This window comes from Oncorhynchus nerka, unplaced genomic scaffold, assembly GCF_034236695.1.
Source record: "Oncorhynchus nerka isolate Pitt River unplaced genomic scaffold, Oner_Uvic_2.0 unplaced_scaffold_899, whole genome shotgun sequence".
NCBI classification, from domain to species: domain Eukaryota; kingdom Metazoa; phylum Chordata; class Actinopteri; order Salmoniformes; family Salmonidae; genus Oncorhynchus; species Oncorhynchus nerka.
In genome coordinates, this window is record NW_027040399.1 from 130672 (window position 1) to 152663 (window position 21992).

Here is a 21992-nt window from a genome sequence, read left to right on the forward strand (position 1 = left end):
AATGGAACCTCCCCTCTCCAACAGAAGATAACGGAATGTTGACATCCTGAATGGAACCTCCCCTCTCCAACGGAAGATAACGGAATGTTGACATCCTGAATGGAACCTCCCCTCTCCAACAGAAGATAACGGAATGTTGACATCCTGAATGGAACCTCCCCTCTCCAACAGAAGATAACGGAATGTTGACATCCTGAATGGAACCTCCCCTCTCCAACAGAAGATAACGGAATGTTGACATCCTGAATGGAACCTCCCTCTCCAACAGAAGATCCAACAGAAGATAACGGAATGTTGACATCCTGAATGGAACCTCCCTCTCCAACAGAAGATAACGGAATGTTGACATCCTGAATGGAACCTCCCCTCTCCAACAGAAGATAACGGAATGTTGACATCCTGGGAAGATCACCGCCAAAGGTCATTCTCTCTTAGCCTCTCAACAATTTTCTGACAGGAAAAAATTCAAAACTACAGGGACAAACAATTGCTTTTGGCCTGTTAGGTTTTATTTGACTATATTATTGTACCAACACTTCTCAGACTAGAAAATACAATTAGAAAGAACATTTAGAAACTATGATTAGAAACTATGATTAGAAACTATGGCCAACTATGTTCAAACTATGATTAGAAACTATGATTAGAAACTATGATTGGAAACTATGATTAGAAACTATGATTAGAAACTATGATTGGAAACTATGGCCAACTATGTTCAAACTATGATTATAAGCGATAATTAAAAATGGTGAGAAACTAGAAAAACTGTGAACAACGATGAAGCCACGTTTGTGTGTGAGAGAGATGATCTATTATTTAATTGTGTAATATTGCACATTCTCTTTCAATATGTATAACATTTCACTCAAAACCAAAGTAACAAATATTTAACAATGTTTCAAAGTTTTGTATTGCAACAGTTATGAGAGACAATGACATCCAATTTTTAGGGAATTATTAATATAATGTGTTTTACATAGTGTTGCATCTGTGATAACTTTATGTAATAGATCCTCTCTCTCTCAAGCTATGTGACCTTTTTAACCCCTCAAAACAGCACCTGTGACCCAAATCCCTCTCAGCCATCACAGATGAACACAAGTTCATGTAATAGATCCTCTCTGTCTCTCTCGGCATGAAACATGAAAATAATATTAATTACATAGTTAATAACTACTTTAAAATCTATTAATTCTCATTAAAATATGTAAACAGTTAAATGAAAGTAAAATCTCTGTACATACCTCCTGTTTGAAATGGGGAATGTTGTTGTTGTCGCGGAGATATTTCCCAAATCCAGCCAGCAGATCACAATCCAGAGGGGCTTTTGGTATAAACCACTGCTTTGCATCCCCTTTCTCAGTGTGGTGTCCCATGACTGGTTCAATGGTCTGGAAAATATCTGGTATGCAGATTAGAATTAATAAAATACATCCATGTTTGTTTATATACTTATACGTACTACTTGTTAAAAACTTCTTACGGCTGCTGTCCCTGTACAGGGATCAACATCAGCGGAAATTTCAGAGTGACAACTAATAGTACTCGATACAACTCAAACTTTCATTAAAACACACATGCAGGGTACTCAATTAAAGCTACACTCGTTGTGAATCTAGCCAACATGTCAGATTTTTAAAATGCTTTTCGGCGAAAGCATGAGAAGCTATTATCTGAAAGCATGCAACGCCCGAAATACCCAAAGGGGACGTAAACAGAATAATTAGTGTAGCCGGCGCTACACAAAACGCAGAAATAAAATATAAAACATTCATTACCTTTGACGAGCTTCTTTGTTGGCACTCCTATATGTCCCATGAACATCACAATTGGGTCTTTCTTTCGATTAAATCCGTCCATGTATACCCAAAATGTCCATTTATGAAGCCCGTTGATCCATGAAAAAGCACCGTTCCAAAACGGTCATTTTTTTAATTAAAAAAAAGTTGCCTATAAACTTTGACAAAACAATTCAAACTACTTTTGTAATCCAACTTTAGGTATTAGTAAACGTTAATAATCGATCAAATTAATCACGGGGCGATCTGTATTCAATAGCAGCACGTTTTGAAATGGTCCATTTTCTCTCTCTCAAAACTTCCAGCTGTGTACTCGATAACAGGAAGTGCTTATTTCTCATCTGACCAAGGATTAACTTCAATCTAAATGCCAATACTGGCGACATCGTGTGGAAGCTGTAGGCATTGTAAACTGGTCGCTATCTATTTTCCATTGCCATAGACAATACAGAGACTGGCAGGGAATATATATATATATTTTTTTTATGAACAGTTTTTCTTGGGATTATGCCTGCTAAACACGTTCTGTTAAAGTCACAGACATGATTTAAGCAGTTTTATAAACTTCAGAGTGTTTTCTATCCACACATACTAATTATATGCTTATACTATATTCCTGGCATGAGTAGCAGGACGTTGAAATTTGAGCGATTTTTACCAAAAGTTACGAAAATTCGCAGCCTCCTTAAAAGAGATGATTTCTATTTGCATTTACTTACGGTTGGTACAACGCCGACTGGTCATCGTCCATGTTGACGTCTGAGTCTTCATCTATATGTTCATCTGTAGTTGGTGCCAACAGTTGAGCCACTTCCACTTGGCTGAAATATCACACAGATTAACAAAAACATTTATATTATTTTACAATCAAACATAATTGGACAACAGTTCAAATGAGTTCCAATGTAACTTGCACATATATTATTTTATCAGTGTAAAATAGCAGCTTACCCAGTTATTTGATTGTCTTCTGGCTTGTTCGTAGCAAAATGACCCATTTGTTCACGATTCTTAATCAGAGGTTGGAGTGTTTCCTGTTGTGTCACAATACAGCTGATTATTCTGTAGTCAATGATCCTGGTTCTTCAAAGATGCTCTACCATGGAATCGCGGAATTATGAACTTCCTGATCAATCTTTGGTTTTGATTCTGTCTTCATGCACACTCTGTGGAGATGTATCGATGATGTTTTCCTGGTTCTTCATGCACACTCTGTGGAGATGTATAGATGATGTTTTCCTGGTTCTTCATGCACACTCTGTGGAGATGTATAGATGATGTTTTCCTGGTTCTTCATGCACACTCTGTGGAGATGTATAGATATGTTTTCCTGGTTCTTCATGCACACTCTGTGGAGATGTATAGATATGTTTTCCTGGTTCTTCATGCACACTCTGCACACAATAGGGATCCTTCTTTGTTTTCTGTAAGACAGTGAACGCACAATAAGTACATGTAATGATTATTACTTAAACCCTCTCTGGGATATGTGGGACGCGTCCCACCTGGCCAACATCCAGTGAAAATGCAGAATGCCAAATTCAAATAAATGACTGTAAAAATTTAACTTCATGAAATTCACACATTCAATACACCACATTAAAGCGACACTTGTTGTGAATCCAGCCAGCATGTCAGATTTCAAAAATGCTTTACAGTGAAAGCAAACAATGCTATTATCTGAGGACAGTGATTTCAAAAAGTGATTTCAAAAACATTCTGCACACTCTCACCCTCTAACCCTCTGTGAAACATGATAGAAAGCAATTCATTTATGGTCTGATTTAAGAGAAAGAGCCAAATGAGAGTATAAAACCCCCACTGAGAGGTGTGCTATTCCCTTCATTTAGAGAGAACTTACTTTGAACCAGTAGCAGTTGCAGATGCCATCTTGCTCCAAGGAGAAGGAAGTCAATTCTCAATGAAATGTTTTCAGAATATGGGGAAAAGGCAATAATCCAACTCCAGCTCCTTCTAAGTGTCTCACAGTATGACGTTCTGTAGTGAATGAGTTCAGACTCTGGAAAGGTCTTTATATTTACAATCAGATCGGCCCAACCCCTTTACACATTTAAATATTCTATTCAGGGCAAATTGTTTGGTGAAGGGAGGGAATATCACACCTCTGAGTGGGGGTTTTCTCACAAGTTGTATTTGCATTAATTCCATTTGAAAACAAAAGGTTGGCAGTTTGGAAAAACTCTCTCCAAAGGTCACTATCTCAAACTCTCATAAATGTTCTGAAGGGGATCAAAAAATGCAGGGACAATTTAAGGTTCCTCCAGGTGTTATAAATCATTTAATTTATTCAATAGCAGAAGCCTTTATTCAGTAGTATTTACAGCTGTAGTTATGTGACTAAATAAAGTACATTTTCGTTATACCTGATATACGACATAATATGTCATGTGTAAAGCCCTGAAAGCCTATGAAAGTACCAGGGCAGGGCTATGGGCTTTGGGCCTTTGGGCCTGTGGCATGTGAGCATATGGGCCTGTGGCATGTGAGCCGATCGAAAGGGTTCAGATCCCCAAATCCGGAGTGGCGGAGATGGGCGCCGCGAGGTGTACAGTGCGGTAACGCGACCGATCCCGGAGGAGCTGGCGGGAGCCCCGGGGAGAGTTCTCTTTGCTTTGTGAAGGGCAGGACGCCCTGGAATGGGTTCGCCCCGAGAGAGGGGCCCAAGCCCTGGAATGGGTTCGCCCCGAGAGAGGGGCCCAAGCCCTGGAACGGGTTTGCCCCGAGAGAGGGGCCCAAGCCCTGGAATGGGTTCACCCCAAGAGAGGGGCCCAAGCACTGGAATGGGTTCGCCCCGAGAGAGGGGCCAAAGCCCTGGAATGGTTTCGCCCCAAGAGAGGGGCCCAAGCCCTGGAATGGGTTCGCCCCGAGAGAGGGGCCAAAGCCCTGGAATGGGTTCGCCCCGAGAGAGGGGACAAAGCCCTGGAATGGGTTCGCCCCGAGAGAGGGGCCCAAGCCCTGGAATGGTTTCGCCCCAAGAGAGGGGCCCAAGCCCTGGAATGGGTTCGCCCCGAGAGAGGGGCCCAAGCCCTGGAATGGGTTCGCCCAGAGAGAGGGGCCCAAGCCCTGGAATGGGTTCGCCCCGAGAGAGGGGCCCAAGCCCTGGAATGGGTTTGCCCCGAGAGAGGGGCCCAAGCCCTGGAATGGGTTCGCCCCGAGAGAGGGGCCAAAGCCCTGGAATGGGTTCGCCCCGAGAGAGGGGCCCAAGCCCTGGAATGGGTTCGCCCCGAGAGAGGGGCCCAAGCCTTGGAAAGCATCGCGGTTCCGGCGGCGTCCGGTGAGCTCTCGCTGGCCCTTGAAATTCTGGGGAAGAGGGTGTAAATGTCTGGGGGTGTTTTAAAAATTGAAAAAAACTCAAAACATTGCCAAAATGCTCTCAAATTATAGGTTGTCACACTGGAACAGAGCATTTGTGATACATCACTGTGACTGTCCAATTTATGGATCTATGCAGCCCCAAAACAGGCTTGTTTTGCTGTATGTTCAAATCATGGCCTATTTGTCTAAATTGTCTGGGGGTCTTTAAAAATCGATAAAAAGCTCCAATGTTTACGACAATGGTCTCAAATTGGAGATCTAGTTACTCTGGAACAGGGCATGTGTGATACATCACTGTGGAGATCTAGTTACACTGGAACAGAGCATGTGTGATACATCACTGTGACTTTCCAATTAATGGATCTATGCAGCTTCAAAACTGGCTTGTATTTGCTGAAAATTAAATTCAGGTATGTTTATCAAATTCATAGCTTACTGACAGATCAATGAGGTTAGATCCCAATACCCATGTAAACATAGCTTACTGACAGATCAATGAGGTTAGATCCCAATACCCATGTAAACATAGCTTACTGACAGATCAATGAGGTTAGATCCCAATACCCATGTAAACATAGCTTACTGACAGATCAATGAGGTTAGATCCCAATACCCATGTAAACATAGCTTACTGACAGATCAATGAGGTTAGATCCCAATACCCATGTAAACATAGCTTACTGACAGATCAATGAGGTTAGATCCCAATACCCATGTAAACATAGCTTACTGACAGATCAATGAGGTTAGATCCCAATACCCATGTAAACATAGCTTACTGACAGATCAATGAGGTTAGATCCAATACCCATGTAAACATAGCTTACTGATAGATCAATGAGGTTAGATCCAATACCCATGTAAACATAGCTTACTGACAGATCAATGAGGTTAGATCCAATACCCATGTAAACATAGCTTACTGATAGATCAATGAGGTCAGATCCAATACCCATGTAAAGATAGCTTACTGACAGATCAGTGAGGTTAGATCCAATACCCATGTAAACATAGCTTACTGATAGATCAATGAGGTCAGATCCAATACCCATGTAAACATAGCTTACTGACAGATCAATGAGGTTAGATCCAATACCCATGTAAACATAGCTTACAAACAGATCAATGAGGTCAGATCCAATACCCATGTAAACATAGCTTACTGACAGATCAATGAGGTCAGATCCCAATACCCATGTAAACATAGCTTACTGATAGATCAATGAGGTTAGATCCAATACCCATGTAAACATAGCTTACAAACAGATCAATGAGGTCAGATCCAATACCCATGTAAACATAGCTTACTGACAGATCAATGAGGTCAGATCCCAATACCCATGTAAACATAGCTTACTGATAGATCAATGAGGTTAGATCCAACACCCATGTGTTGCGAACAGGTCGATTGTAGCGGTAGTCGTTTCGATGGAGAATAACTTGACAGTTATTTTGACCGCGGTGGTTATTGAAGTCGTGGTTTCGTGGAAGAAACCGTTGTTGTGCATCATCTTTCAACGCTCCAATACCTGATAATGACCAAACCTGTTTAGGCTTTTTGGGAATTTAACTTCAATGAACCTGAAAGTGTTCATAGTATAAACATCTGTTGGGTTGGTAGAATGTGTAAAGACCCACCTCATTGGTTAATATTCCCTGTAGTAGAACCATCTGTTGGGTTGGTAGAATGTGGAAAGACCCACCTCATTGGTTAATATTCACTGTAGTAGAAACATCTGTTGGGTTGGTAGAATGTTGAAAGACCCACCTCATTGGTTAATATTCACTGTAGTAGAAACATCTGTTGGGTTGGTAGAATGTGGAAGTAGGTTTTAAATTCATACTTATTACAAATCTGCAGTTGTCTGACTATTATATTATTATTTAATGAAATAAATGTAAAAATGCACTTTTTGTCTGGAAATAAAATAAACATGTATCTGCGTTAACCACTCCAGTCAACAGATGGCGATATGCGTTTTTCAGGCGATGCTATCAGAGTGACGTATAATGTAGTGGACGGGACGCTTCTTCAACAACATCTCGTCAGTCACCTCGGTAGCTTCCTAGCGGAAACGTTCAAGCTGTTCAGACTGCTTCGGTCTATATTTACTTCTGTATTTGGAACATAATTCTGTCTTTTAACTAGTTTCCCCATTTCATGTCATATTTCCGTTTAGTCAGGTAACGGTAACTGGCTTGATAAATGAGCCTATCACTAGGCTAGTCGCTAACTAGCTAGGTTAGCTGGCTAACATCCCCGACCATGAGCTCAGCTTCCGGGTTGGAGCGATCTGGTCGCATCCGCGCTTCGGTCTGCAGGTTGTATAACTTTTTCATTACATTTCATTATAGTACAACGGTCTGATTTGTCTAATCTTAGCAATTTCCTCTTAGCTAGCTACATAGTCGTCGTTGTATCAAAGATAATTGCGTAATTATCGTATTTCGTCGTCTCCTATCTGTCGTCTCCTATCTGTCCAACACGTTCACCGTCTACCGTAGCACTGTAGTAACTATCACACTCAACTGAACGTCTTGATTAGTGTAGTGTTAGCTAGCTACATAGCTAGCTACATAGTTGTCTTTGTATCCAAGATAATTGTGTAGCTTAGAGTGTGGAGTCTTAGAGTGATAATTGCGTTATTATCGTATTTCGTCGCCCTCCTATCTGCCTAGCAGCTAGCCAGCTAGCATACGTTCACCGGCTACCGTAGCACTGTAATAACTATCACACTCAACTGAACGACTTGATTAGTGTAGTGTTAGCTAGCTACATAGCTAGCTACATAGTTGTCTTTGCTGTCTTCGTATCCAAGATAATTGTGTAGCTTAGAGTGTGGAGTCTTAGAGTGATAATTGCGTTATTATCGTATTTCGTCGCCCTCCTATCTGCCTAGCAGCTAGCCAGCTAGCATACGTTCACCGGCTACCGTAGCACTGTAGTAACTATCACACTCAACCGAACGACTTGATTAGTGTAGTATTAGATAGCTACATAGTTGTCTTTGCTGTCTTCGTATCCAAGATAATTGTGTAGTTTAGAGTGTGTAGTCTTAGAGTGATTATCTTAATTCACCGAGGTTAGCTAGCCAGCTATTTTGTCGTCCTTAACGTAGGAGACACTCCTAGCTAGCCAATAGCCAGCCAACGTCTACTGAATAGAACTTTCGCATTCCGGTCGCATTCCGCGTCGCTCCACAGGTAGTATCACTTTTTCATTTCATTTCATTACAGTCCCAACGGTGTGATTTGTTTGATCGTAGCTAGCTACATAGCTAGCTACATAGCCGTCTTTGTTTCAAAGATAATTGTGTAGTCTAGAGCGATTTTCTAGGTTAGCTAGCCAGCTATTGTCGTTCTCCTAACGCAACGTAACGTAACCAACACTGCTAGCTAGCCAGCTAGCTCCCGATAAGCAGCATTGTAGAAACTTCACACTCAACGGTACGACTTGATTAGGGTAGTGTCAACAACGCAGCTAGCCTACCCCAGCAGTACTCTATCATTTTAATCATTTTAGTCAATTAGATTCTTGCTACGTAAGCTTAACTTTCTGAACATTCGAGACGTGTAGTCCACTTGTCATTCCAATCTCCTCTGCATTAGCGTAGCCTCTTCTCTAGCCTGTCAACTATGTGTCTGTCTATCCCTGTTCTCTCCTCTCTGCACAGACCATACAAACGCTCCACACCGCATGGCCGCAGCCACCCTAATCTGGTGGTCCCAGCGCGCACGACCCACGTGGAGTTCCAGGTCTCCGGTAGCCTCTGGAACTGCCGATCTGCGGCCAACAAGGCAGAGTTCATCTCAGCCTATGCCTCCCTCCAGTCCCTCGACTTCTTGGCTCTGACGGAAACATGGATCACCACAGACAACACCGCTACTCCTACTGCTCTCTCTTCGTCCGCCCACGTGCTCTCGCACACCCCGAGAGCTTCTGGTCAGCGGGGTGGTGGCACCGGGATCCTCATCTCTCCCAAGTGGTCATTCTCTCTTCTCCCTTACCCATCTGTCTATCGCCTCCTTTGAATTCCATGCTGTCACAGTTACCAGCCCTTTCAAGCTTAACATCCTTATCATTTATCGCCCTCCAGGTTCCCTCGGAGAGTTCATCAATGAGCTTGATGCCTTGATAAGCTCCTTTCCTGAGGACGGCTCACCTCTCACAGTTCTGGGCGACTTTAACCTCCCCACGTCTACCTTTGACTCATTCCTCTCTGCCTCCTTCTTTCCACTCCTCTCCTCTTTTGACCTCACCCTCTCACCTTCCCCCCTACTCACAAGGCAGGCAATACGCTCGACCTCATCTTTACTAGATGCTGTTCCTCCACTAACCTCATTGCAACTCCCTCCAAGTCTCCGACCACTACCTTGTATCCTTTTCCCTCTCGCTCTCATCCAACACTTCCCACACTGCCCCTACTCGGATGGTATCGCGCCGTCCCAACCTTCGCTCTCTCTCCCCCGCTACTCTCTCCTCTTCCATCCTATCATCTCTTCCCTCTGCTCAAACCTTCTCCAACCTATCTCCTGATTCTGCCTCCTCAACCCTCCTCTCCTCCCTTTCTGCATCCTTTGACTCTCTATGTCCCCTATCCTCCAGGCCGGCTCGGTCCTCCCCTCCCGCTCCGTGGCTCGACGACTCATTGCGAGCTCACAGAACAGGGCTCCGGGCAGCCGAGCGGAAATGGAGGAAAACTCGCCTCCCTGCGGACCTGACATCCTTTCACTCCCTCCTCTCTACATTTTCCTCTTCTCTCTCTGCTGCTAAAGCCACTTTCTACCACTCTAAATTCCAAGCATCTGCCTCTAACCCTAGGAAGCTCTTTGCCACCTTCTCCTCCCTCTTGAATCCTCCTCCCCCCTCCCCCCTCCTCCCTCTCTGCAGATGACTTCGTCAACCATTTTGAAAAGAAGGTCGACGACATCCGATCCTCGTTTGCTAAGTCAAACGACACCGCTGGTTCTGCTCACACTGCCCTACCCTGTGCTCTGACCTCTTTCTCCCTCTCTCTCCAGATGACATCTCGCGTCTTGTGACGGCCGGCCGCCCAACAACCTGCCCGCTTGACCCTATCCCCTCCTCTCTTCTCCAGACCATCTCCGGTGACCTTCTCCCTTACCTCACCTCGCTCATCAACTCATCCCTGACCGCTGGCTACGTCCCCTCCCGCCTTCAAGAGAGCGAGAGTTGCACCCCTTCTGAAAAAAAACCTACACTCGATCCCTCCGATGTCAACAACTACAGACCAGTATCCCTTCTTTCTTTTCTCCCAAAACTCTTGAACGTGCCGTCCTTGGCCAGCTCTCCCGCTATCTCTCTCAGAATGACCTTCTTGATCCAAATCAGTCAGGTTTCAAGACTAGTCATTCAACTGAGACTGCTCTTCTCTGTATCACGGAGGCGCTCCGCACTGCTAAAGCTAACTCTCTCTCCTCTGCTCTCATCCTTCTAGACCTATCGGCTGCCTTCGATACTGTGAACCATCAGATCCTCCTCTCCACCCTCTCCGAGTTGGGTATCTCCGGCGCGGCCCACACTTGGATTGCGTCCTACCTGACAGGTCGCTCCTACCAGGTGGCGTGGCGAGAATCCGTCTCCTCACCACGTGCTCTCACCACTGGTGTCCCCCAGGGCTCTGTTCTAGGCCCTCTCCTATTCTCGCTATACACCAAGTCACTTGGCTCTGTCATAACCTCACATGGTCTCTCCTATCATTGCTATGCAGACGACACACAATTAATTTTCTCCTTTCCCCCTTCTGACGACCAGGTGGCGAATCGCATCTCTGCATGTCTGGCAGACATATCAGTGTGGATGACGGATCATCACCTCAAGCTGAACCTCGGCAAGACGGAGCTGCTCTTCCTCCCGGGGAAGGACTGCCCGTTCCATGATCTCGCCATCACGGTTGACAACTCCATTGTGTCCTCGTCCCAGAGCGCTAAGAACCTTGGCGTGATCCTGGACAACACCCTGTCGTTCTCAAATAACATCAAGGCGGTGGCCCGTTCCTGTAGGTTCATGCTCTACAACATCCGCAGAGTACGACCCTGCCTCACACAGGAAGCGGCGCAGGTCCTAATCCAGGCACTTGTCATCTCCCGTCTGGATTACTGCAACTCGCTGTTGGCTGGGCTCCTGCCTGTGCCATTAAACCCCTACAACTCATCCAGAACGCCGCAGCCCGTCTGGTGTTCAACCTTCCCAAGTTCTCTCACGTCACCCCGCTCCTCCGCTCTCTCCACTGGCTTCCAGTTGAAGCTCGCATCCGCTACAAGACCATGGTGCTTGCCTACGGAGCTGTGAGGGGAACGGCACCTCACTACCTCCAGGCTCTGATCAGGCCCTACACCCAAACAAGGGCACTGCGTTCATCCACCTCTGGCCTGCTCGCCTCCCTACCACTGAGGAAGTACAGTTCCCGCTCAGCCCAGTCAAAACTGTTCGCTGCTCTGGCCCCCAATGGTGGAACAAACTCCTCACGACGCCAGGACAGCGGAGTCAATCACCACCTTCCGGAGACACCTGAAACCCCACCTCTTTAAGGAATACCTAGGATAGGATAAAGTAATCCTTCCCCCCCTTAAAAGACCTAGATGCACTATTGTAAAGTGGCTGTTCCACTGGATGTCATAAGGTGAAAGCACCAATTTGTAAGTCGCTCTGGATAAGAGCGTCTGCTAAATGACTTAAATGTAAATGTAAATGTAAATACAAATACTTTTATCAATATATTCGTCTCTCTCTACTCTCAGATTTGAAAATGCTAATTAGCATCAAAGTAGACAACATGCAATACTACAAATCTCTGCAAGCTCCAGCAATTAATCTCTAGCCGATACCTTTCACAGAACAATTCACAGAATTGTCCATTGAATAAATGTTAACAATTTCAGATCCAATACCCATGTAAACATAGCTTACTGACAGATCAATGAGGTTAGATCCAATACCCATGTAAACATAGCTTACAAACAGATCAATGAGGTCAGATCCAATACCCATGTAAACATAGCTTACTGACAGATCAATGAGGTCAGATCCCAATACCCATGTAAACATAGCTTACTGATAGATCAATGACGTTAGATCCAATACCCATGTAAACATAGCTTACAAACAGATCAATGAGGTCAGATCCAATACCCATGTAAACATAGCTTACTGACAGATCAATGAGGTCAGATCCCAATACCCATGTAAACATAGCTTACTGATAGATCAATGAGGTTAGATCCAACACCCATGTGTTGCGAACAGGTCGATTGTAGCGGTAGTCGTTTCGATGGAGAATAACTTGACAGTTATTTTGACCGCGGTGGTTATTGAAGTCGTGGTTTCGTGGAAGAAACCGTTGTTGTGCATCATCTTTCAACGCTCCAATACCTGATAATGACCAAACCTGTTTAGGCTTTTTGGGAATTTAACTTCAATGAACCTGAAAGTGTTCATAGTATAAACATCTGTTGGGTTGGTAGAATGTGTAAAGACCCACCTCATTGGTTAATATTCCCTGTAGTAGAACCATCTGTTGGGTTGGTAGAATGTGGAAAGACCCACCTCATTGGTTAATATTCACTGTAGTAGAAACATCTGTTGGGTTGGTAGAATGTTGAAAGACCCACCTCATTGGTTAATATTCACTGTAGTAGAAACATCTGTTGGGTTGGTAGAATGTGGAAGTAGGTTTTAAATTCATACTTATTACAAATCTGCAGTTGTCTGACTATTATATTATTATTTAATGAAATAAATGTAAAAATGCACTTTTTGTCTGGAAATAAAATAAACATGTATCTGCGTTAACCACTCCAGTCAACAGATGGCGATATGCGTTTTCAGGCGATGCTATCAGAGTGACGTATAATGTAGTGGACGGACGCTTCTTCAACAACATCTCGTCAGTCACCTCGGTAGCTTCCTAGCGGAAACGTTCAAGCTGTTCAGACTGCTTCGGTCTATATTTACTTCTGTATTTGGAACATAATTCTGTCTTTTAACTAGTTTCCCCATTTCATGTCATATTTCCGTTTAGTCAGGTAACGGTAACTGGCTTGATAAATGAGCCTATCACTAGGCTAGTCGCTAACTAGCTAGGTTAGCTGGCTAACATCCCCGACCATGAGCTCAGCTTCCGGGTTGGAGCGATCTGGTCGCATCCGCGCTTCGGTCTGCAGGTTGTATAACTTTTTCATTACATTTCATTATAGTACAACGGTCTGATTTGTCTAATCTTAGCAATTTCCTCTTAGCTAGCTACATAGTCGTCGTTGTATCAAAGATAATTGCGTAATTATCGTATTTCGTCGTCTCCTATCTGTCGTCTCCTATCTGTCCAACACGTTCACCGTCTACCGTAGCACTGTAGTAACTATCACACTCAACTGAACGTCTTGATTAGTGTAGTGTTAGCTAGCTACATAGCTAGCTACATAGTTGTCTTTGTATCCAAGATAATTGTGTAGCTTAGAGTGTGGAGTCTTAGAGTGATAATTGCGTTATTATCGTATTTCGTCGCCCTCCTATCTGCCTAGCAGCTAGCCAGCTAGCATACGTTCACCGGCTACCGTAGCACTGTAGTAACTATCACACTCAACTGAACGACTTGATTAGTGTAGTGTTAGCTAGCTACATAGCTAGCTACATAGTTGTCTTTGCTGTCTTCGTATCCAAGATAATTGTGTAGCTTAGAGTGTGGAGTCTTAGAGTGATAATTGCGTTATTATCGTATTTCGTCGCCCTCCTATCTGCCTAGCAGCTAGCCAGCTAGCATACGTTCACCGGCTACCGTAGCACTGTAGTAACTATCACACTCAACCGAACGACTTGATTAGTGTAGTATTAGATAGCTACATAGTTGTCTTTGCTGTCTTCGTATCCAAGATAATTGTGTAGTTTAGAGTGTGTAGTCTTAGAGTGATTATCTTAATTCACCGAGGTTAGCTAGCCAGCTATTTTGTCGTCCTTAACGTAGGAGACACTCCTAGCTAGCCAATAGCCAGCCAACGTCTACTGAATAGAACTTTCGCATTCGGTCGCATTCCGCGTCGCTCCACAGGTAGTATCACTTTTCATTTCATTTCATTACAGTCCCAACGGTGTGATTTGTTTGATCGTAGCTAGCTACATAGCTAGCTACATAGCCGTCTTTGTTTCAAAGATAATTGTGTAGTCTAGAGCGATTTTCTAGGTTAGCTAGCCAGCTATTGTCGTTCTCCTAACGCAACGTAACGTAACCAACACTGCTAGCTAGCCAGCTAGCTCCCGATAAGCAGCATTGTAGAAACTTCACACTCAACGGTGCGACTTGATTAGGGTAGTGTCAACAACGCAGCTAGCCTACCCCAGCAGTACTCTATCATTTTAATCATTTTAGTCAATTAGATTCTTGCTACGTAAGCTTAACTTTCTGAACATTCGAGACGTGTAGTCCACTTGTCATTCCAATCTCCTCTGCATTAGCGTAGCCTCTTCTCTAGCCTGTCAACTATGTGTCTGTCTATCCCTGTTCTCTCCTCTCTGCACAGACCATACAAACGCTCCACACCGCATGGCCGCAGCCACCCTAATCTGGTGGTCCCAGCGCGCCGACCCACGTGGAGTTCCAGGTCTCCGGTAGCCTCTGGAACTGCCGATCTGCGGCCAACAAGGCAGAGTTCATCTCAGCCTATGCCTCCCTCCAGTCCTCGACTTCTTGGCTCTGACGGAAACATGGATCACCACAGACAACACCGCTACTCCTACTGCTCTCTCTTCGTCCGCCCACGTGCTCTCGCACACCCCGAGAGCTTCTGGTCAGCGGGGTGGTGGCACCGGGATCCTCATCTCTCCCAAGTGGTCATTCTCTCTTTCTCCCCTTACCCATCTGTCTATCGCCTCCTTTGAATTCCATGCTGTCACAGTTACCAGCCCTTTCAAGCTTAACATCCTTATCATTTATCGCCCTCCAGGTTCCTCGGAGAGTTCATCAATGAGCTTGATGCCTTGATAAGCTCCTTTCCTGAGGACGGCTCACCTCTCACAGTTCTGGGCGACTTTAACCTCCCCACGTCTACCTTTGACTCATTCCTCTCTGCCTCCTTCTTTCCACTCCTCTCCTCTTTTGACCTCACCCTCTCACCTTCCCCCCTACTCACAAGGCAGGCAATACGCCCGACCTCATCTTTACTAGATGCTGTTCCTCCACTAACCTCATTGCAACTCCCCTCCAAGTCTCCGACCACTACCTTGTATCCTTTTCCCTCTCGCTCTCATCCAACACTTCCCACACTGCCCCTACTGGATGGTATCGCGCCGTCCCAACCTTTCGCTCTCTCTCCCCCGCTACTCTCTCCTCTTCCATCCTATCATCTCTTCCTCTGCTCAAACCTTCTCCAACCTATCTCCTGATTCTGCCTCCTCATCCCTCCTCTCCTCCCTTTCTGCATCCTTTGACTCTCTATGTCCCCTATCCTCCAGGCCGGCTCGGTCCTCCCTCCCGCTCCGTGGCTCGACGACTCATTGCGAGCTCACAGAACAGGGCTCCGGGCAGCCGAGCGGAAATGGAGGAAAACTCGCCTCCTGCGGACCTGACATCCTTTCACTCCCTCCTCTCTACATTTTCCTCTTCTCTCTCTGCTGCTAAAGCCACTTTCTACCACTCTAAATTCCAAGCATCTGCCTCTAACCCTAGGAAGCTCTTTGCCACCTTCTCCTCCCTCTTGAATCCTCCTCCCCCTCCCCCTCCTCCCTCTCTGCAGATGACTTCGTCAACCATTTTGAAAAGAAGGTTGACGACATCCGATCCTCGTTTGCTAAGTCAAACGACACCGCTGGTTCTGCTCACACTGCCCTACCCTGTGCTCTGACCTCTTTCTCCCCTCTCTCTCCAGATGACATCTCGCGTCTTGTGACGGCCCGGCCGCCCAACAACCTGCCCGCTTGACCCTATCCCCTCCTCTCTTCTCCAGACCATCTCCGGTGACCTTCTCCCTTACCTCACCTCGCTCATCAACTCATCCCTGACCGCTGGCTATGTCCCTCCCGTCTTCAAGAGAGCGAGAGTTGCACCCCTTCTGAAAAAACCTACACTCGATCCCTCCGATGTCAACAACTACAGACCAGTATCCCTTCTTTCTTTTCTCTCCAAAACTCTTGAACGTGCCGTCCTTGGCCAGCTCTCCCGCTATCTCTCTCAGAATGACCTTCTTGATCCAAATCAGTCAGGTTTCAAGACTAGTCATTCAACTGAGACTGCTCTTCTCTGTATCACGGAGGCGCTCCGCACTGCTAAAGCTAACTCTCTCTCCTCTGCTCTCATCCTTCTAGACCTATCGGCTGCCTTCGATACTGTGAACCATCAGATCCTCCTCTCCACCCTCTCCGAGTTGGGTATCTCCGGCGCGGCCCACACTTGGATTGCGTCCTACCTGACAGGTCGCTCCTACCAGGTGGCGTGGCGAGAATCCGTCTCCTCACCACGTGCTCTCACCACTGGTGTCCCCAGGGCTCTGTTCTAGGCCCTCTCTATTCTCGCTATACACCAAGTCACTTGGCTCTGTCATAACCTCACATGGTCTCTCCTATCATTGCTATGCAGACGACACACAATTAATTTTCTCCTTTCCCCATTCTGACGACCAGGTGGCGAATCGCATCTCTGCATGTCTGGCAGACATATCAGTGTGGATGACGGATCATCACCTCAAGCTGAACCTCGGCAAGACGGAGCTGCTCTTCCTCCCGGGGAAGGACTGCCCGTTCCATGATCTCGCCATCACGGTTGACAACTCCATTGTGTCCTCGTCCCAGAGCGCTAAGAACCTTGGCGTGATCCTGGACAACACCCTGTCGTTCTCAAATAACATCAAGGCGGTGGCCCGTTCCTGTAGGTTCATGCTCTACAACATCCGCAGAGTACGACCCTGCCTCACACAGGAAGCGGCGCAGGTCCTAATCCAGGCACTTGTCATCTCCCGTCTGGATTACTGCAACTCGCTGTTGGCTGGGCTCCCTGCCTGTGCCATTAAACCCTACAACTCATCCAGAACACCGCAGCCCGTCTGGTGTTCAACCTTCCCAAGTTCTCTCACGTCACCCCGCTCCTCCGCTCTCTCCACTGGCTTCCAGTTGAAGCTCGCATCCGCTACAAGACCATGGTGCTTGCCTACGGAGCTGTGAGGGGAACGGCACCTCACTACCTCCAGGCTCTGATCAGGCCCTACACCCAAACAAGGGCACTGCGTTCATCCACCTCTGGCCTGCTCGCCTCCCTACCACTGAGGAAGTACAGTTCCCGCTCAGCCCAGTCAAAACTGTTCGCTGCTCTGGCCCCCCAATGGTGGAACAAACTCCCTCACGACGCCAGGACAGCGGAGTCAATCACCACCTTCCGGAGACACCTGAAACCCCACCTCTTTAAGGAATACCTAGGATAGGATAAAGTAATCCTTCCCCCCCTTAAAAGACCTAGATGCACTATTGTAAAGTGGCTGTTCCACTGGATGTCATAAGGTGAAAGCACCAATTTGTAAGTCGCTCTGGATAAGAGCGTCTGCTAAATGACTTAAATGTAAATGTAAATGTAAATACAAATACTTTTATCAATATATTCGTCTCTCTTTACTCTCAGATTTGAAAATGCTAATTAGCATCAAAGTAGACAACATGCAATACTACAAATCTCTGCAAGCTCCAGCAATTAATCTCTAGCCGATACCTTTCACAGAACAATTCACAGAATTGTCCATTGAATAAATGTTAACAATTTAATCATTGCTACATTAAGGCCTGATTGGTGGAGTGCTGCAGAGATGGTTGTCCTTCTGGAAGGTTCTCCCGTCTCCACAGAGGAAATCTGGAGCTCTGTCAGAGTGAACATCGGGTTCTTGTTCACCTCCTTGACCAAGGCCCTTCTCCCCCGATTTCTCAGTTTGGCCGGGTGGCCAGCTCTAGAAAGAGTATTGGTGGTTCCAAACTTCTTCCATTTAAGAATGACGTTCCCCATTCATGGGGAACGTCAATGCTACAGACATTTTTGGTACTTTTCCACTGATCTGTGCCTCGACACAATCCTGTCTCTGAGCTCCACGGACAATTCCTTTGACCTCATGGCTTGGTTTTTGCTCTGACATGCACTGTAAACTGTGGGACCTTATATAGACAGGTGTGTGCCTTTCCAAACCATGTCTAATTGATTGAATTTACCACAGGTGGACTCCAATCAAGTTGTAGAAACATCTCAAGGATGATCAATGGAATCAGGATGCATCTGAGCTCAATTTTGAGTCTCATAGCAAAGGGTCTGAATACTTAAGTAAATACATTTGCAAACATTTCAAATCTGTTTTTGGTTTGTTATTATGGGGTATTGTGTGTAGATTGATGAGGGGAAAAACATATTAAATTTTAGAATGAAGCTGTAACGTAACTAAATGTGGAATAAGTGAAGGGGTCTGAATACTTGTATACACTGTATACCACTGGAAGAGGTTTCTATCATTGGCAGTTTTGTACACAGTCAGGTGATACGTGGTATAGAAAATCCAATCTTAGGAGAGAACATGGGAGGCACTATACTGTGTGTCTGCAGGTCTATCTGGTCAAAACCACTGATACAGGTGCCCCTCCACCCTCTGGTGGGATGGATCATGTCTACAGAGAAACCTACATTCAAAAAATTATTAGATATTACTTGTTAGATATTACTGCACTGTCGGAGCTCGAAACACAAGCATTTTGCTACACCTGCAATAACATTTGCTAAACACGTGTATGTGACCAATAAAATGTGATTTCATTCTGATTTGAAATAAATGTCCTATTTATCAAAGGTGCTTTTGGCTGGTGTCAAAATGACTCCAAAGGATTTGAATTTGTTAAAAGTCCATATCGATACAGAAACACTAAACCAGGATTTTGATTTATTAAGAACAAGTTGATTGACAAGTCATGAAAAATGGAATAAACCACATTTTGGCTGTGATAAAAGATATGCCTCTGGGGTCAAAATGATCCATGTCAGAACTATTTTTATTTTTATTTTATTTCACCTTTATTTAACCAGGTAGACTAGTTGAGAACAAGTTCTCATTTGCAACTGCGACCTGGCCAAGATAAAGCATAGCAGTGTGAACAGACAACACAGAGTTACACATGGAGTAAACAATTAACAAGTCAATAACACAGTAGAAAAAAAATGGGCAGTCTATATACAATGTGTGCAAAAGGCATGAGGAGGTAGGCGAATAATACAATTTTGCAGATTAACACTGGAGTGATAAATGATCAGATGGTCATGTACAGGTAGAGATATTGGTGTGCAAAAGAGCAGAAAAGTAAATAAATAAAAAACAGTATAAAAACAGTATGGGAATGAGGTAGGTGAAAATGGGTGGGCTATTTACCAATAGACTATGTACAGCTGCAGCGATCGGTTAGCTGCTCGGATAGCTGATGTTTGAAGTTGGTGAGGGAGATAAAAGTCTCCAACTTCAGCGATTTTTGCAGTTCGTTCCAGTCACAGGCAGCAGAGTACTGGAACGAAAGGCGGCCAAATGAGGTGTTGGCTTTAGGGATGATCAGTGAGATACACCTCCTGGAGCGCGTGCTACGGATGGGTGTTGCCATCGTGACCAGTGAACTGAGATAAGGCGGAGCTTTACCTAGCATGGACTTGTAGATGACCTGGAGCCAGTGGGTCTGGCGACGAATATGTAGCGAGGGCCAGCCGACTAGAGCATACAAGTCGCAGTGGTGGGTGGTATAAGGTGCTTTGGTGACAAAACGGATGGCACTGTGATAGACTGCATCCAGTTTGCTGAGTAGAGTGTTGGAAGCCATTTTGTAGATGACATCGCCGAAGTCGAGGATCGGTAGGATAGTCAGTTTTACTAGGGTAAGCTTGGCGGCGGAGTGAAGGAGGCTTTGTTGCGGAATATGGTTCAATGTAAATATGTAGTGGGTCTAAAGTTTGTTTTAAATTATTAAAAACGAATCAATCAACACATACTTCTCTTTGAACGACTTAATATGATAATCAACTTTAATTAATTAAAAATAAACTGTTGGTTCCTCAACTGCGTTGCCCCTCCAGTCAGCAGATGGCGATGTGCGTCTTTTACGTTCAGGCGACGCTGCCAGTGTGACGTATAATCTAGTGGACGGGACGCTCCTTCAACAACAACAGTTAGACACCTCGGTAGCTTTCTAGCAAACATAGCTACAACATTCACTCTCTTTACACTGTTTTGGTGTATATTAGTCGCTGTGTATTAAACACACTTCTGACGTATGTACTTGTTGGCCCATTTAATTATATAATTACGTTGTTTGTCAGCTAGCTGGTTTGCTAAATTATCTTAGAACTAGGCTAGTTGCTAATGCTAGCTAGCGAACATCTCCGACCATGAGTTCACTAAGCTGCTCTCCTCCTGCTAAAGAAGAGGAGGTCTTCTGGACGGAGAAAGAAGTTCTCCTGAAAGAGGAGGAGGAAGAGAAGGATGTTACAATTCAAAATCAAGTAGAGGGTGAGGCTGTTCCCGTGAAAGAAGAGAAAGACGTTTCAGTGAAAGAAAAGGAAGACTCGTTCAGAGTGAAAGAGGAGGAGGATGTTACAGTAAAAGAAGAGGAAGCGGAGAGAGAGGAGGATGCAGTTTTTGGAGTGAAAGAGGGGGAGGGGGAGATGACTGTCACATCGAAAAAGGTGGAGGAGGACGAAGAAGAGGAAACTGGATATCTGGGCCCGGTTTCCCCAACGCATCTTAAGGCATCCTATGGTTTAGAGAAACCGGGCCGTGATTAACACTAGTAAGTACTGTCTTAAAAACAGAGGCACAAACTCTGTAGTTGTTGAACTGATGTGTGGTGTTAAAGGGGAAATATGTAATTACTACATTTATATTATTTATAGCCATTGATTCTTGAAGAATATAATACATACCTCATGAGCTTAGTTCAACTGTTGTACCCCATCAGAACCCCAAATAAGATTTTTTACGCCAATGTTTAGAAACAATGTAGATCAACACTGTAGAGCCTCAACATGGTTAAAAACTATCATGTTGATTTCATGGATGGTCAGTCCTTGCATCCGTAGGTCTGTCTATGAATTTGAGAGTAGTTACATTTCTCCAGACCCATCCATCATCTTATTACCAAAACAGGTGGAATGACATCTTTGTTATTGTTTGAACTGCAGATTGGTTGATCGATTGATTTGGCTTTTTTAAAGGGACAACCTAGGATTTAAACAGCAACAAAATGGCTGCCCTGAGACTTGGTTTGGTAAACAGCTGAGGGATGGGGGCTGGAGAAATGTAACCACTCTCACATTCAATTCATTGCCCTCGTGCGCCTATTTTAGCAGAAAGGGGCCTATATTGGTGACCAAAGGTTGTCTGGCACACTGCTTAGCGGTTCAGCAACTGTAATAACTTATTTCTAGCTGACGAGGCAGAGAAGAGTCTCTCCCGATCAGAACACCTCAAGAAACACCAGTGGAGACCAACAGGGAAGAAATCTCACTGCTGCTCTGACTGTGGGAAGAGTTACTTAAGATCAAATTCACTAAAAGTACACATGAGAATTCACACTGGAGAGAAACCTTATAGCTGTGATCAATGTGGAAAGAGTTTTACTCAGTCAAGCAGCCTGTTATCACACCAGAGAACACACACAGGAGAGAAACCTTATAGTTGTGAACAATGTGGGAAGGGTTTTACTACATCTAGTCATCTAATTGTACACCAGAGAACACACACAGGAGAGAAACTTTATAGCTGTGGTCAATGTGACAAGAGATACTCTGATAAAAGATCTCTGATCAAACATCAGAAAATACATTAATGATGGAGTTGTTTCATGATATT

General features: G+C 44.9%; 1 long non-coding RNA gene across 1 annotated transcript in view; it reads left to right on the forward strand.

The window, feature by feature from the left end:
- Nucleotides 1–18229: 18229 nt before the first annotated feature.
- The window catches only part of LOC135570757 (uncharacterized), a 91196-nt gene continuing 87433 nt past the window's right edge, over nt 18230–21992 (forward strand). The window contains exon 1 of the long non-coding RNA XR_010463598.1: nt 18230–18576. This is a non-coding gene — a long non-coding RNA (uncharacterized LOC135570757). The remainder of the gene's footprint in view (nt 18577–21992) is intronic.